The sequence below is a fragment of the Denticeps clupeoides genome, unplaced genomic scaffold (assembly GCF_900700375.1).
Source record: "Denticeps clupeoides unplaced genomic scaffold, fDenClu1.1, whole genome shotgun sequence".
Classification (NCBI taxonomy): domain Eukaryota; kingdom Metazoa; phylum Chordata; class Actinopteri; order Clupeiformes; family Denticipitidae; genus Denticeps; species Denticeps clupeoides.
Genome location: NW_021630008.1, coordinates 1 through 15,443, shown reverse-complemented (window position 1 = coordinate 15,443; position 15,443 = coordinate 1). Strand labels below are relative to the sequence as shown.

Genomic DNA, 15,443 nt, shown 5'->3' with positions numbered 1-15,443 from the left:
AACCATCGGCCCTATGACTTTAGTACACCCTGTGTACATCTCTCCATTTGACACATACCCTCTCCTTATTGGAAAAGACCTGCTAGACCGCTTTGAGCCCCTATTGGACTTCAAACAGCTAAAAATTTGGGCTCAAGTGCGAGAACCTCTGCCTCCTCAGTCACCAAGATCACGCCAGACAGACGGCCAGGTCACAAAGGCCACAGAAGGTCTCGCCAACAACTGCGGGAACACACCGACCCAAGAGCAAGGTTCAAGGTCATCACTATGCACTTTCCAGCTGGCTACAGCAGGTGCACTACACGGCGAGTTATGGCATCCACCTGCCCACCCACCCACCCTTAATGTGGCTGCCATAACCCGCAGCAAACAGACTCTGCCCACTTCAATGACCACCTCACAGCCGCTTACGCTGGCTCCTCAAATCACCACCATGGACATTGCTGACATGCAGGCCTCTGACCCAGCTATACACACTATCCCTCACCACCTCTCTGACCCCTCCAACCGCCCTATCACAGCTGCACAAATGGCCAATACGCCAACCCTCAAAGCACTACTCAACGTGAAACCTATGCTGTGTGTGACGCACAATATTATTGGGTACTGCCCTGATGACGTCACTGCGCCAAGGCTTGTGGTGCCACAGTGCCTAAGGGGGGTCATGCTAATATATGCTCACGACACACCAAGCGCGAGACACCATGGCACAAGTACCACGTATGAGACACTAGAACAAGCGGCATACTGGCCCAGCATGCAGCAAGATTTGGCAGAGTATGTGAAAGAATTCTTTCCTTGTTACCAATTCCAACCAACAAAAACAAACCACAGAGCCTCACTGCAGCGCAGAGGAGTCACATCTCCTTGGTCAGACCTCCAAAGTGACTGGGTTGGACCCCTGCCTAGGTCAACTAGAGGCTACAAGTATTTCCTCACAGTCGTATTCCAGTTCACAAAGTTCGGGCTGCCACTGAGAGCCAACTCAGACAAGGGCACCAACTTCACAGCTGAGATTATACAGCAAACCTGGAAACTTCTGGGAATACAAGTACACCTGCTATACCAGCCAGGAGACACCAACTACACCACTCACCAGTACCTTGAGGAACCGCACCGGCATTTCAGAACCGCATTTGCTTTTGCCCAACAACGACTCCAAAAGAGTGCAGACGGCCGGAAAGCATATTACAACTGGAAGGCATCACACCAAGAACTGGACGTGGGTGACAAGGTCTGTTATTACTGCAACATACAACCGCCTCAGACATCCTCTCATCGGCTGTCAAAGGAATTTCCTCCACACTGGACTGGACCGCATGAGATCATGGACAAACTCTTTCCTGTCGCATACCAGATCAAGCAAAGCCGTGGACAGAAAGAACCAGCGTTCAAATGGTTCCATCGTAACCAGATCAAGAGACATGTGGCTTCTGGCAGGGAAAGACAAAGGGGGGTGCTGCTGTGGCTGTCCTTGCTATGCCTCCAGCTAACCAGAGGACAACCACAACCTGAGATCACATCCCCAGGTCCAGCATCCGGCATTGCACTGAGGGACCAACATGGACTTCTCATCACCAACGACCGTAACCCTCAAGTATACCTGGCGTTGTACCACCTTCCGAGCGATGAGTACCAGTCCGAGGTGGAACTTCCATCTTTCGTCAAGGATCACAGCCTCACCCTGGAGCCCGAACTGGAACAGAGCATTGAGGAAGGGGGGTCTCAGATAATTGATATCACCCCAATCGACACAGCCCTCCAAGCATTGTCTAGGCAACCTGTCCAGACCAACTTTCCTGTTGCCCGATCCTGGACTGCGGCCGACACAGCTCTTTGCCTCGCCACAGCGATCAGTTGCACCCTAACTCTCGGCCTTGCCTCCGTCCTGTTTAACAGAGTAAATTTGGTGCAAAGGTCCATGAACCGGTGCACGGCTGCATTTCCCCGGACCTTTCAAGAAAAACCGCCGTAGGAGAGTACCCCAGGCGGAGGCAGTGCTGAACTTGACCGAGGGGAACACCCGGATGGAAGACCCAAAGGCTTGCTGATCCACCTGCTATCTGACTTACAGGATCCATCTGTCATCCCACCTTCATGATCCAATGTGTCTGATAAGGTTTCTAGTTGAACACTTTTCAGCCACAAGGGGGGATTTGTAGCGTCTGCGTAGGATCACAGATGGTTGATCTTCAAAGAACCTTTTAACCTTTGACATTTACATACCAATTACAACCCTGGACCCTCACTCTGATCGTCCCGTCTTCCCCCACTGTCACAAATGTAGCGTCTGCGTAGGATCATAGATGGTTGATCTTCAAAGAACCTTTTAACCTTTGACATTTACATACAAATTACAACCTGGACCCTCAGCCTGATTGTCCCGTCTGCCCCCACTGTCACCAAGACGATGCGAAGCAGACGGGGTCTGCAAACTGCTCATCGGGGCTCCAAGCTTCAAAGCATTCCAAAGACCTCCTGTCTGGCCCCACCTTCGCAATACACAATCACGCACACACTTAAAACATATTGTCTGTATCTTGTGCTAGGAATATGTGATTATAAGTGGATCCCGTATATGCACGCGTTGTGTGTACGTTCCCTTGTATGAATTATACTAGTTACAACTTTCTATTGTGCATTAGGTAAACTCTAATTACCTATAATTAAGTGTATAAGTGTATCTCTACTTTCCTACCTCCTAAAGGTCCCTTTCTTGGTGTCAGAAGGAACTTCTCTTTACTACTGGAACAGTGATGCATACCATGTGATCACAAAATACATCATACAATTTCTATAAGGTAGAAATTGTAACTGCAACAAACTACAGTCTCTCTCTGGACCAGCCCTAAAAAATTCCGGTCAGTTGTAAACCCAGACAAAGGGAACTTCTCCCGCCAAAATGTCACACTTGTGATTGGCTATTCAGGCCACATGATGGGCGTGCCAGAAAGCATTCAAAAAAGAGCGTCACACAGGCACGAATGCTCAGAACTTCTCTTCTTCCTTCCGAGACACCTCTTTCAACACTTTGACTCTTTGGAAAGTTTACCTTCAAGGAGGACCTCCAGCGCCAGGCCTAAGGATCGAAGATCGTGACCCTACCGCATCAGGACTCTTTTGCATGAAATAAGGACCAATGCAAGTAACTATTTAGATGCACGTTTAAACCCCTTTTTAAGGTGAACTTAAGAATTCTCTGGCGATTCTCATTAGGCTGTGGTAAATTGATGTGTAATACTGCCATTCTCTTTTCATCACTTTTCTTTACCCTGTATGTATATGTTTGTCTAATTGTTGTATGTTACCTATAGCCGTGTTTATTAAATTCTTTAAATTCACAATCGTTTGTTTCTGTGTGCTGCTCACATCTGGAGTCACTGAACGTTTGACCCTTTAAGTTTACATGCTAAATTACTGCTAGTACGCAGAGTGGGAAAGCTACCTTTCCTGACAAGAGGGGGGATAATCATTCCCAGAATTGATAAATAATTATATTATCTGCTCCGTGGACGGACAGATCAAGTAATTGTAACATTAATTCTGCTACAGCTTATTCCCAAATCTAGTCTAAATGTTTATTATTAATTATAACCAGTTATAATTAATTCTAGATATTTCCTCTTGAGCTAATTCGTTACAAAGCCCTTTTGTTTAAAGTCCAAGATTTTCAAGCAGAGTTTGCTTACGGACATGCCAGCTCAAGATTGCCCAATCTTGTCTGATCTCAGAAGCTAAGAAGGCTTGGGCCTGGTTACTACTTGGATGGGAGACTACGTGGGAATGCCAGGTGCTGTAAGCTTTAACTATTGTAAAACTTTTAAAATGAAAGTATTTACATCACTTTGTTAACTTTTTTTAAAGTAAGTTATGGAGTATTTTCTTTCTTTGATATGTTTTCCCGCCTTTTTTCTTTTTTTTTTTTTAAACTTCTCTTCAGGTTTCTTTTTCTGTGCGTGCTCTACTACGATCATTCACAGGCTTGGCTATGGAGTGGGGTGGAGCTGAGTCAATTAGGTGGGGTTTTCCAGGGCCTGCTCCATCCGCTCCATTCATCGACCCAGTATTGCATTGCCTCTAGAAGGTGTGCACTTTATTTGTTGTATTGCAAATAAAAGCATACCACTCCAACTTTTTGCCTTTTCTCCATGATAATTTGACAGTAAAGCGGGAGTTCTCACTCTTTGATATGTTTTCAAGCCCCTTTGGCTTAAAGTTCAAGATTTTCAAGCTGAGTTTGGGTACAGACAAACCAGCTGAAGAATGCCCAATCTTGTCTGATCTCAGAAGCTAAGAAGGCTTGGGCCTGGTTAGTACTTGGATGGGAGGCTACCTGGGAATACCAGGTGCTGTAAGCTTTAACTATTGAAAAACTTTTAAAATGAAATTATTTACATGGCTTTGTTATCTTTTTTTGCCTTTTCTCCATCATAATTTGACAGTAAAGCGGGAGTTCTCGCACTTTGTAATGTTTTCAAAGCCCTTTTGTTTAAAGTCCAAGATTTTCAAGCAGAGTTTGCTTACGGACATGCCAGCTCAAGATTGCCCAATCTTGTCTGATCTCAGAAGCTAAGAAGGCTTGGGCCTGGTTAGTACTTGGATGGGAGACTACCTGGGAATACCAGGTGCTGTAAGCTTTAACTATTGAAAAACTTTTAAAATGAAAGTATTTACATGGCTTTGTTAGCTTTTTTTGCCTTTTCTCCATCATAATTTCACAGTAAAGCGGGAGTTTTCGCACTTTGTAATGTTTTCAAAGCCCTTTTGTTTAAAGTCCAAGATTTTCAAGCAGAGTTTGCTTACGGACATGCCAGCTCAAGATGGCCCAATCTTGTCTGATCTCAGAAGCTAAGAAGGCTTGGGCCTGGTTACTACTTGGATGGGAGACTACGTGGGAATGCCAGGTGCTGTAAGCTTTAACTATTGTAAAATTTTTAAAATGAAAGTATTTACATGGCTTTGTTAGCTTTTTTTTGCCTTTTCTCCATCATAATTTCACAGTAAAGCGGGAGTTTTCGCACTTTGTAATGTTTTCAAAGCCCTTTTGTTTAAAGTCCAAGATTTTCAAGCAGAGTTTGCTTACGGACATGCCAGCTCAAGATTGCCCAATCTTGTCTGATCTCAGAAGCTAAGAAGGCTTGGGCCTGGTTACTACTTGGATGGGAGACTACGTGGGAATGCCAGGTGCTGTAAGCTTTAACTATTGTAAAACTTTTAAAATGAAAGTATTTACATCACTTTGTTAACTTTTTTTAAAGTAAGTTATGGAGTATTTTCTTTCTTTGATATGTTTTCCCGCCTTTTTTCTTTTTTTTTTTTTTTATCTTCTCTTCAGGTTTCTTTTTCTGTGCGTGCTCTACTACGATCATTCACAGGCTTGGCTATGGAGTGGGGTGGAGCTGAATCAATTAGGTGGGGTTTTCCAGCCCTCGGCCTTAAGGTGCTACGCACCCTGATGTCAGTTTAATATCTGATACGTCATATTAAGCGGATTTTTAGAACAGGGAGTCGGCAATAGGGCCTGCTCCATCCGCTCCGTTCATCGACCCAGTATTGCATTGCCTCTAGAAGGTGTGCACTTTATTTGTTGTATTGCAAATAAAAGCTTACCACTCCAACTTTTTGCCTTTTCTCCATGATAATTTGACAGTAAAGCGGGAGTTTTCACTCTTTGATATGTTTTCAAGCCCCTTTGGCTTAAAGTTCAAGATTTTCAAGCAGAGTTTGTGTACAGACAAACCAGCTGAAGAATGCCCAATCTTGTCTGATCTCAGAAGCTAAGAAGGCTTGGGCCTGGTTAGTACTTGGATGGGAGACTACCTGGGAATACCAGGTGCTGTAAGCTTTAACTATTGAAAAACTTTTAAAATGAAAGTATTTACATGGCTTTGTTAGCTTTTTTTGCCTTTTCTCCATCATAATTTGACAGTAAAGCGGGAGTTTTCGCACTTAGTAATGCTTTCAAAGCCCTTTTGTTTAAAGTCCAAGATTTTCAAGCAGAGTTTGCTTACGGACATGCCAGCTCAAGATTGCCCAATCTTGTCTGATCTCAGAAGCTAAGAAGGCTTGGGCCTGGTTACTACTTGGATGGGAGACTACGTGGGAATGCCAGGTGCTGTAAGCTTTAACTATTGTAAAACTTTTAAAATGAAAGTATTTACATCACTTTGTTAACTTTTTTTAAAGTAAGTTATGGAGTATTTTCTTTCTTTGATATGTTTTCCCGCCTTTTTTTCTTTTTTTTTTTTTTAATCTTCTCTTCAGGTTTCTTTTTCTGTGCGTGCTCTACTACGATCATTCACAGGCTTGGCTATGGAGTGGGGTGGAGCTGAATCAATTAGGTGGGGTTTTCCAGCCCTCGGCCTTAAGGTGCTACGCACCCTGATGTCAGTTTAATATCTGATACGTCATATTAAGCGGATTTTTAGAACAGGGAGTCGGCAATAGGGCCTGCTCCATCCGCTCCGTTCATCGACCCAGTATTGCATTGCCTCTAGAAGGTGTGCACTTTATTTGTTGTATTGCAAATAAAAGCTTACCACTCCAACTTTTTGCCTTTTCTCCATGATAATTTGACAGTAAAGCGGGAGTTTTCACTCTTTGATATGTTTTCAAGCCCCTTTGGCTTAAAGTTCAAGATTTTCAAGCAGAGTTTGTGTACAGACAAACCAGCTGAAGAATGCCCAATCTTGTCTGATCTCAGACGCTAAGAAGGCTTGGGCCTGGTTAGTACTTGGATGGGAGACTACCTGGGAATACCAGGTGCTGTAAGCTTTAACTATTAAAAAACTTTTAAAATGAAAGTATTTACATGGCTTTGTTAGCTTTTTTTGCCTTTTCTCCATCATAATTTGACAGTAAAGCGGGAGTTTTCGCACTTTGTAATGCTTTCAAAGCCCTTTTGTTTAAAGTCCAAGATTTTCAAGCAGAGTTTGCTTACGGACATGCCAGCTCAAGATTGCCCAATCTTGTCTGATCTCAGAAGCTAAGAAGGCTTGGGCCTGGTTACTACTTGGATGGGAGACTACGTGGGAATGCCAGGTGCTGTAAGCTTTAACTATTGAAAAACTTTTAAAATGAAAGTATTTACATAGCTTTGTTAACTTTTTTTAAAGTAAGTTATGGAGTATTTTCTTTCTTTGATATGTTTTCCCGCCTTTTTTCTTTCTTTTTTTTTAATCTTCTCTTCAGGTTTCTTTTTCTGTGCGTGCTCTACTACGATCATTCACAGGCTTGGCTATGGAGTGGGGTGGAGCTGAATCAATTAGGTGGGGTTTTCCAGCCCTCGGCCTTAAGGTGCTACGCACCCTGATGTCAGTTTAATATCTGATACGTCATATTAAGCGGATTTTTAGAACAGGGAGTCGGCAATAGGGCCTGCTCCATCCGCTCCGTTCATCGACCCAGTATTGCATTGCCTCTAGAAGGTGTGCACTTTATTTGTTGTATTGCAAATAAAAGCTTACCACTCCAACTTTTTGCCTTTTCTCCATGATAATTTGACAGTAAAGCGGGAGTTTTCACTCTTTGATATGTTTTCAAGCCCCTTTGGCTTAAAGTTCAAGATTTTCAAGCAGAGTTTGTGTACAGACAAACCAGATGAAGAATGCCCAATCTTGTCTGATCTCAGACGCTAAGAAGGCTTGGGCCTGGTTAGTACTTGGATGGGAGACTACCTGGGAATACCAGGTGCTGTAAGCTTTAACTATTGAAAAAACTTTTAAAATGAAAGTATTTACATGGCTTTGTTAGCTTTTTTTGCCTTTTCTCCATCATAATTTGACAGTAAAGCGGGAGTTTTCGCACTTTGTAATGCTTTCAAAGCCCTTTTGTTTAAAGTCCAAGATTTCAAGCAGAGTTTGCTTACGGACATGCCAGCTCAAGATTGCCCAATCTTGTCTGATCTCAGAAGCTAAGAAGGCTTGGGCCTGGTTACTACTTGGATGGGAGACTACGTGGGAATGCCAGGTGCTGTAAGCTTTAACTATTGAAAAACTTTTAAAATGAAAGTATTTACATAGCTTTGTTAACTTTTTTTAAAGTAAGTTATGGAGTATTTTCTTTCTTTGATATGTTTTCCCGCCTTTTTTCTTTTTTTTTTTTTAATCTTCTCTTCAGGTTTCTTTTTCTGTGCGTGCTCTACTACGATCATTCACAGGCTTGGCTATGGAGTGGGGTGGAGCTGAATCAATTAGGTGGGGTTTTCCAGCCCTCGGCCTTAAGGTGCTACGCACCCTGATGTCAGTTTAATATCTGATACGTCATATTAAGCGGATTTTTAGAACAGGGAGTCGGCAATAGGGCCTGCTCCATCCGCTCCGTTCATCGACCCAGTATTGCATTGCCTCTAGAAGGTGTGCACTTTATTTGTTGTATTGCAAATAAAAGCTTACCACTCCAACTTTTTGCCTTTTCTCCATGATAATTTGACAGTAAAGCGGGAGTTTTCACTCTTTGATATGTTTTCAAGCCCCTTTGGCTTAAAGTTCAAGATTTTCAAGCAGAGTTTGTGTACAGACAAACTAGATGAAGAATGCCCAATCTTGTCTGATCTCAGACGCTAAGAAGGCTTGGGCCTGGTTAGTACTTGGATGGGAGACTACCTGGGAATACCAGGTGCTGTAAGCTTTAACTATTAAAAAACTTTTAAAATGAAAGTATTTACATGGCTTTGTTAGCTTTTTTTGCCTTTTCTCCATCATAATTTGACAGTAAAGCGGGAGTTTTCGCACTTTGTAATGCTTTCAAAGCCCTTTTGTTTAAAGTCCAAGATTTTCAAGCAGAGTTTGCTTACGGACATGCCAGCTCAAAATTGCCCAATCTTGTCTGATCTCAGAAGCTAAGAAGGCTTGGGCCTGGTTACTACTTGGATGGGAGACTACGTGGGAATGCCAGGTGCTGTAAGCTTTAACTATTGTAAAAACTTTTAAAATGAAAGTATTTACATAGCTTTGTTAACTTTTTTTAAAGTAAGTTATGGAGTATTTTCTTTCTTTGATATGTTTTCCCGCCTTTTTTCTTTTTTTTTTTTTTAATCTTCTCTTCAGGTTTCTTTTTCTGTGCGTGCTCTACTACGATCATTCACAGGCTTGGCTATGGAGTGGGGTGGAGCTGAATCAATTAGGTGGGGTTTTCCAGCCCTCGGCCTTAAGGTGCTACGCACCCTGATGTCAGTTTAATATCTGATACGTCATATTAAGCGGATTTTTAGAACAGGGAGTCGGCAATAGGGCCTGCTCCATCCGCTCCGTTCATCGACCCAGTATTGCATTGCCTCTAGAAGGTGTGCACTTTATTTGTTGTATTGCAAATAAAAGCTTACCACTCCAACTTTTTGCCTTTTCTCCATGATAATTTGACAGTAAAGCGGGAGTTTTCACTCTTTGATATGTTTTCAAGCCCCTTTGGCTTAAAGTTCAAGATTTTCAAGCAGAGTTTGTGTACAGACAAACCAGCTGAAGAATGCCCAATCTTGTCTGATCTCAGAAGCTAAGAAGACTTGGGCCTGGTTAGTACTTGGATGGGAGACTACCTGGGAATACCAGGTGATGTAAGCTTTAACTATTGAAAAACTTTTAAAATGAAAGTATTTACATGGCTTTGTTAGCTTTTTTTGCCTTTTCTCCATCATAATTTGACAGTAAAGCGGGAGTTTTCGCACTTTGTAATGCTTTCAAAGCCCTTTTGTTTAAAGTCCAAGATTTTCAAGTAGAGTTTGCTTACGGACATGTCAGCTCAAGATTGCCCAATCTTGTCTGATCTCAGAAGCTAAAAAGGCTTGGGCCTGGTTACTACTTGGATGGGAGACTACGTGGGAATGCCAGGTGCTGTAAGCTTTAACTATTGTAAAACTTTTAAAATGAAAGTATTTACATCACTTTGTTAACTTTTTTTAAAGTAAGTTATGGAGTATTTTCTTTCTTTGATATGTTTTCCCGCCTTTTTTCTTTTTTTTTTTTTTAATCTTCTCTTCAGGTTTCTTTTTCTGTGCGTGCTCTACTACGATCATTCACAGGCTTGGCTATGGAGTGGGGTGGAGCTGAATCAATTAGGTGGGGTTTTCCAGCCCTCGGCCTTAAGGTGCTACGCACCCTGATGTCAGTTTAATATCTGATACGTCATATTAAGCGGATTTTTAGAACAGGGAGTCGGCAATAGGGCCTGCTCCATCCGCTCCGTTCATCGACCCAGTATTGCATTGCCTCTAGAAGGTGTGCACTTTATTTGTTGTATTGCAAATAAAAGCTTACCACTCCAACTTTTTGCCTTTTCTCCATGATAATTTGACAGTAAAGCGGGAGTTTTTACTCTTTGATATGTTTTCAAGCCCCTTTGGCTTAAAGTTCAAGATTTTCAAGCAGAGTTTGTGTACAGACAAACCAGCTGAAGAATGCCCAATCTTGTCTGATCTCAGAAGCTAAGAAGACTTGGGCCTGGTTAGTACTTGGATGGGAGACTACCTGGGAATACCAGGTGATGTAAGCTTTAACTATTGAAAAACTTTTAAAATGAAAGTATTTACATGGCTTTGTTAGCTTTTTTTGCCTTTTCTCCATCATAATTTGACAGTAAAGCGGGAGTTTTCGCACTTTGTAATGCTTTCAAAGCCCTTTTGTTTAAAGTCCAAGATTTTCAAGCAGAGTTTGCTTACGGACATGTCAGCTCAAGATTGCCCAATCTTGTCTGATCTCAGAAGCTAAAAAAGGCTTGGGCCTGGTTACTACTTGGATGGGAGACTACGTGGGAATGCCAGGTGCTGTAAGCTTTAACTAATGTAAAACTTTTAAAATGAAAGTATTTACATCACTTTGTTAACTTTTTTTAAAGTAAGTTATGGAGTATTTTCTTTCTTTGATATGTTTTCCCGCCTTTTTTCTTTGTTTTTTTTTAATCTTCTCTTCAGGTTTCTTTTTCTGTGCGTGCTCTACTACGATCATTCACAGGCTTGGCTATGGAGTGGGGTGGAGCTGAATCAATTAGGTGGGGTTTTCCAGCCCTCGGCCTTAAGGTGCTACGCACCCTGATGTCAGTTTAATATCTGATACGTCATATTAAGCGGATTTTTAGAACAGGCAGTCGGCAATAGGGCCTGCTCCATCCGCTCCGTTCATCGACCCAGTATTGCATTGCCTCTAGAAGGTGTGCACTTTATTTGTTGTATTGCAAATAAAAGCTTACCACTCCAACTTTTTGCCTTTTCTCCATGATAATTTGACAGTAAAGCGGGAGTTTTCACTCTTTGATATGTTTTCAAGCCCCTTTGGCTTAAAGTTCAAGATTTTCAAGCAGAGTTTGTGTACAGACAAACCAGCTGAAGAATGCCCAATCTTGTCTGATCTCAGAAGCTAAGAAGGCTTGGGCCTGGTTAGTACTTGGATGGGAGACTACCTGGGAATACCAGGTGCTGTAAGCTTTAACTATTGAAAAACTTTTAAAATGAAAGTATTTACATGGCTTTGTTAGCTTTTTTTGCCTTTTCTCCATCATAATTTGACAGTAAAGCGGGAGTTTTCGCACTTTGTAATGCTTTCAAAGCCCTTTTGTTTAAAGTCCAAGATTTTCAAGCAGAGTTTGCTTACGGACATGCCAGCTCAAGATTGCCCAATCTTGTCTGATCTCAGAAGCTAAGAAGGCTTGGGCCTGGTTACTACTTGGATGGGAGACTACGTGGGAATGCCAGGTGCTGTAAGCTTTAACTATTGTAAAACTTTTAAAATGAAAGTATTTACATCACTTTGTTAACTTTTTTTAAAGTAAGTTATGGAGTATTTTCTTTCTTTGATATGTTTTCCCGCCTTTTTTCTTTTTTTTTTTTCTAATCTTCTCTTCAGGTTTCTTTTTCTGTGCGTGCTCTACTACGATCATTCACAGGCTTGGCTATGGAGTGGGGTGGAGCTGAATCAATTAGGTGGGGTTTTCCAGCCCTCGGCCTTAAGGTGCTACGCACCCTGATGTCAGTTTAATATCTGATACGTCATATTAAGCGGATTTTTAGAACAGGGAGTCGGCAATAGGGCCTGCTCCATCCGCTCCGTTCATCGACCCAGTATTGCATTGCCTCTAGAAGGTGTGCACTTTATTTGTTGTATTGCAAATAAAAGCTTACCACTCCAACTTTTTGCCTTTTCTCCATGATAATTTGACAGTAAAGCGGGAGTTTTCACTCTTTGATATGTTTTCAAGCCCCTTTGGCTTAAAGTTCAAGATTTTCAAGCAGAGTTTGTGTACAGACAAACCAGCTGAAGAATGCCCAATCTTGTCTGATCTCAGAAGCTAAGAAGGACTTGGGCCTGGTTAGTACTTGGATGGGAGACTACCTGGGAATACCAGGTGCTGTAAGCTTTAACTATTGAAAAACTTTTAAAATGAAAGTATTTACATGGCTTTGTTAGCTTTTTTTGCCTTTTCTCCATCATAATTTGACAGTAAAGCGGGAGTTTTCGCACTTTGTAATGCTTTCAAAGCCCTTTTGTTTAAAGTCCAAGATTTTCAAGCAGAGTTTGCTTACGGACATGACAGCTCAAGATTGCCCAATCTTGTCTGATCTCAGAAGCTAAGAAGGCTTGGGCCTGGTTACTACTTGGATGGGAGACTACGTGGGAATGCCAGGTGCTGTAAGCTTTAACTATTGTAAAACTTTTAAAATGAAAGTATTTACATCACTTTGTTAACTTTTTTTAAAGTAAGTTATGGAGTATTTTCTTTCTTTGATATGTTTTCCCGCCTTTTTTCTTTTTTTTTTTTTTTAATCTTCTCTTCAGGTTTCTTTTTCTGTGCGTGCTCTACTACGATCATTCACAGGCTTGGCTATGGAGTGGGGTGGAGCTGAATCAATTAGGTGGGGTTTTCCAGCCCTCGGCCTTAAGGTGCTACGCACCCTGATGTCAGTTTAATATCTGATACGTCATATTAAGCGGATTTTTAGAACAGGGAGTCGGCAATAGGGCCTGCTCCATCCGCTCCGTTCATCGACCCAGTATTGCATTGCCTCTAGAAGGTGTGCACTTTATTTGTTGTATTGCAAATAAAAGCTTACCACTCCAACTTTTTGCCTTTTCTCCATGATAATTTGACAGTAAAGCGGGAGTTTTCACTCTTTGATATGTTTTCAAGCCCCTTTGGCTTAAAGTTCAAGATTTTCAAGCAGAGTTTGTGTACAGACAAACCAGCTGAAGAATGCCCAATCTTGTCTGATCTCAGAAGCTAAGAAGGCTTGGGCCTGGTTAGTACTTGGATGGGAGACTACCTGGGAATACCAGGTGCTGTAAGCTTTAACTATTGAAAAACTTTTAAAATGAAAGTATTTACATGGCTTTGTTAGCTTTTTTTGCCTTTTCTCCATCATAATTTGACAGTAAAGCGGGAGTTTTCGCACTTTGTAATGCTTTCAAAGCCCTTTTGTTTAAAGTCCAAGATTTTCAAGCAGAGTTTGCTTACGGACAATGCCAGCTCAAGATTGCCCAATCTTGTCTGATCTCAGAAGCTAAGAAGGCTTGGGCCTGGTTACTACTTGGATGGGAGACTACGTGGGAATGCCAGGTGCTGTAAGCTTTAACTATTGTAAAACTTTTAAAATGAAAGTATTTACATCACTTTGTTAACTTTTTTTAAAGTAAGTTATGGAGTATTTTCTTTCTTTGATATGTTTTCCCGCCTTTTTTCTTTTTTTTTTTTTAATCTTCTCTTCAGGTTTCTTTTTCTGTGCGTGCTCTACTACGATCATTCACAGGCTTGGCTATGGAGTGGGGTGGAGCTGAATCAATTAGGTGGGGTTTTCCAGCCCTCGGCCTTAAGGTGCTACGCACCCTGATGTCAGTTTAATATCTGATACGTCATATTAAGCGGATTTTTAGAACAGGGAGTCGGCAATAGGGCCTGCTCCATCCGCTCCGTTCATCGACCCAGTATTGCATTGCCTCTAGAAGGTGTGCACTTTATTTGTTGTATTGCAAATAAAAGCTTACCACTCCAACTTTTTGCCTTTTCTCCATGATAATTTGACAGTAAAGCGGGAGTTTTCACTCTTTGATATGTGTTCAAGCCCCTTTGGCTTAAAGTTCAAGATTTTCAAGCAGAGATTGTGTACAGACAAACCAGCTGAAGAATTCCCAATCTTGTCTGATCTCAGAAGCTAAGAAGGCTTGGGCCTGGTTAGTACTTGGATGGGAGACTACCTGGGAATACCAGGTGCTGTAAGCTTTAACTATTGAAAAACTTTTAAAATGAAAGTATTTACATGGCTTTGTTAGCTTTTTTTGCCTTTTCTCCATCATAATTTGACAGTAAAGCGGGAGTTTTCGCACTTTATAATGCTTTTCAAAGCCCTTTTGTTTAAAGTCCAAGATTTTCAAGCAGAGTTTGCTTACGGACATGCCAGCTCAAGATTGCCCAATCTTGTCTGATCTCAGAAGCTAAGAAGGCTTGGGCCTGGTTAGTACTTGGATGGGAGACTACCTTGGGAATGCCATGTGCTGTAAGCTTTAACTATTGTAAAACTTTTAAAATGAAAGTATTTACATCACTTTGTTAACTTTTTTTAAAAGTAAGTTATGGAGTATTTTCTTTCTTTGATATGTTTTCCCGCCTTTTTTCTTTTTTTTTTAATCTTCTCTTCAGGTTTCTTTTTCTGTGCGTGCTCTACTACGATCATTCACAGGCTTGGCTATGGAGTGGGGGTGGAGCTGAATCAATTAGGTGGGGTTTTCCAGCCCTCGGCCTTAAGGTGCTACGCACCCTGATGTCAGTTTAATATCTGATACGTCATATTAAGCGGATTTTTAGAATAGGGAGTCGGCAATAGGGCCTGCTCCATCCGCTCCGTTCATCGACCCAGTATTGCATTGCCTCTAGAAGGTGTGCACTTTATTTGTTGTATTGCAAATAAAAGCTTACCACTCCAACTTTTGCCTTTTCTCCATGATAATTTGACAGTAAAGCGGGAGTTTTCACTCTTTGATATGTGTTCAAGCCCCTTTGGCTTAAAGTTCAAGATTTTCAAGCAGAGTTTGTGTCCAGGACAAACCAGCTGAAGAATTCCCAATCTTGTCTGATCTCAGAAGCTAAGAAGGCTTGGGCCTGGTTATTACTTGGATGGGAGACTACCTGGGAATACCAGGTGCTGTAAGCTTTAACTATTGAAAAACCTTTAAAATGAAAGTATTTACATGGCTTTTTTAGCTTTTTTTTGCCTTTTCTCCATCATAATTTGACAGTAAAGCGGGAGTTTTCGCCACTTTAGTAATGTTTTCAAAGCCCTTTTGTTAAAGTCCAAGATTTTCAAGCAGAGTTTGCTTACGGACATGACCAGCTGAAGATTGCCCAATCTGTCTGATCTCAGAAGCTAAGAAGGCTTGGGCCTGGTTAGTACTTGGATGGGAGACTACCTTGGGAATGCCAGGTGTGCTTTAACTATTGTAAAACTTTTAAAATGAAAGTATTTACAT

General features: G+C 41.6%; 12 pseudogenes; all 12 read left to right on the top strand.

The window, feature by feature from the left end:
- Window positions 1-3,683: 3,683 nt before the first annotated feature.
- LOC114780137 (uncharacterized) lies at window positions 3,684-3,802 on the top strand (annotated as a pseudogene).
- A 716-nt stretch (window positions 3,803-4,518) lies between these two features.
- On the top strand, window positions 4,519-4,637 carry LOC114780129 (uncharacterized; annotated as a pseudogene).
- A 440-nt stretch (window positions 4,638-5,077) lies between these two features.
- On the top strand, window positions 5,078-5,196 carry LOC114780136 (uncharacterized; annotated as a pseudogene).
- Window positions 5,197-5,726: 530 nt separating this feature from the next.
- Window positions 5,727-5,845, top strand: LOC114780127 (uncharacterized; annotated as a pseudogene).
- Window positions 5,846-6,005: 160 nt separating this feature from the next.
- LOC114780135 (uncharacterized) lies at window positions 6,006-6,124 on the top strand (annotated as a pseudogene).
- Window positions 6,125-6,934: 810 nt separating this feature from the next.
- LOC114780134 (uncharacterized) lies at window positions 6,935-7,053 on the top strand (annotated as a pseudogene).
- Window positions 7,054-7,861: 808 nt separating this feature from the next.
- On the top strand, window positions 7,862-7,980 carry LOC114780133 (uncharacterized; annotated as a pseudogene).
- An 808-nt stretch (window positions 7,981-8,788) lies between these two features.
- Window positions 8,789-8,907, top strand: LOC114780124 (uncharacterized; annotated as a pseudogene).
- A 2,387-nt stretch (window positions 8,908-11,294) lies between these two features.
- LOC114780126 (uncharacterized) lies at window positions 11,295-11,413 on the top strand (annotated as a pseudogene).
- Window positions 11,414-11,573: 160 nt separating this feature from the next.
- LOC114780132 (uncharacterized) lies at window positions 11,574-11,692 on the top strand (annotated as a pseudogene).
- A 1,460-nt stretch (window positions 11,693-13,152) lies between these two features.
- Window positions 13,153-13,271, top strand: LOC114780125 (uncharacterized; annotated as a pseudogene).
- An 809-nt stretch (window positions 13,272-14,080) lies between these two features.
- Window positions 14,081-14,199, top strand: LOC114780128 (uncharacterized; annotated as a pseudogene).
- The last annotated feature ends 1,244 nt before the right edge of the window (window positions 14,200-15,443 follow it).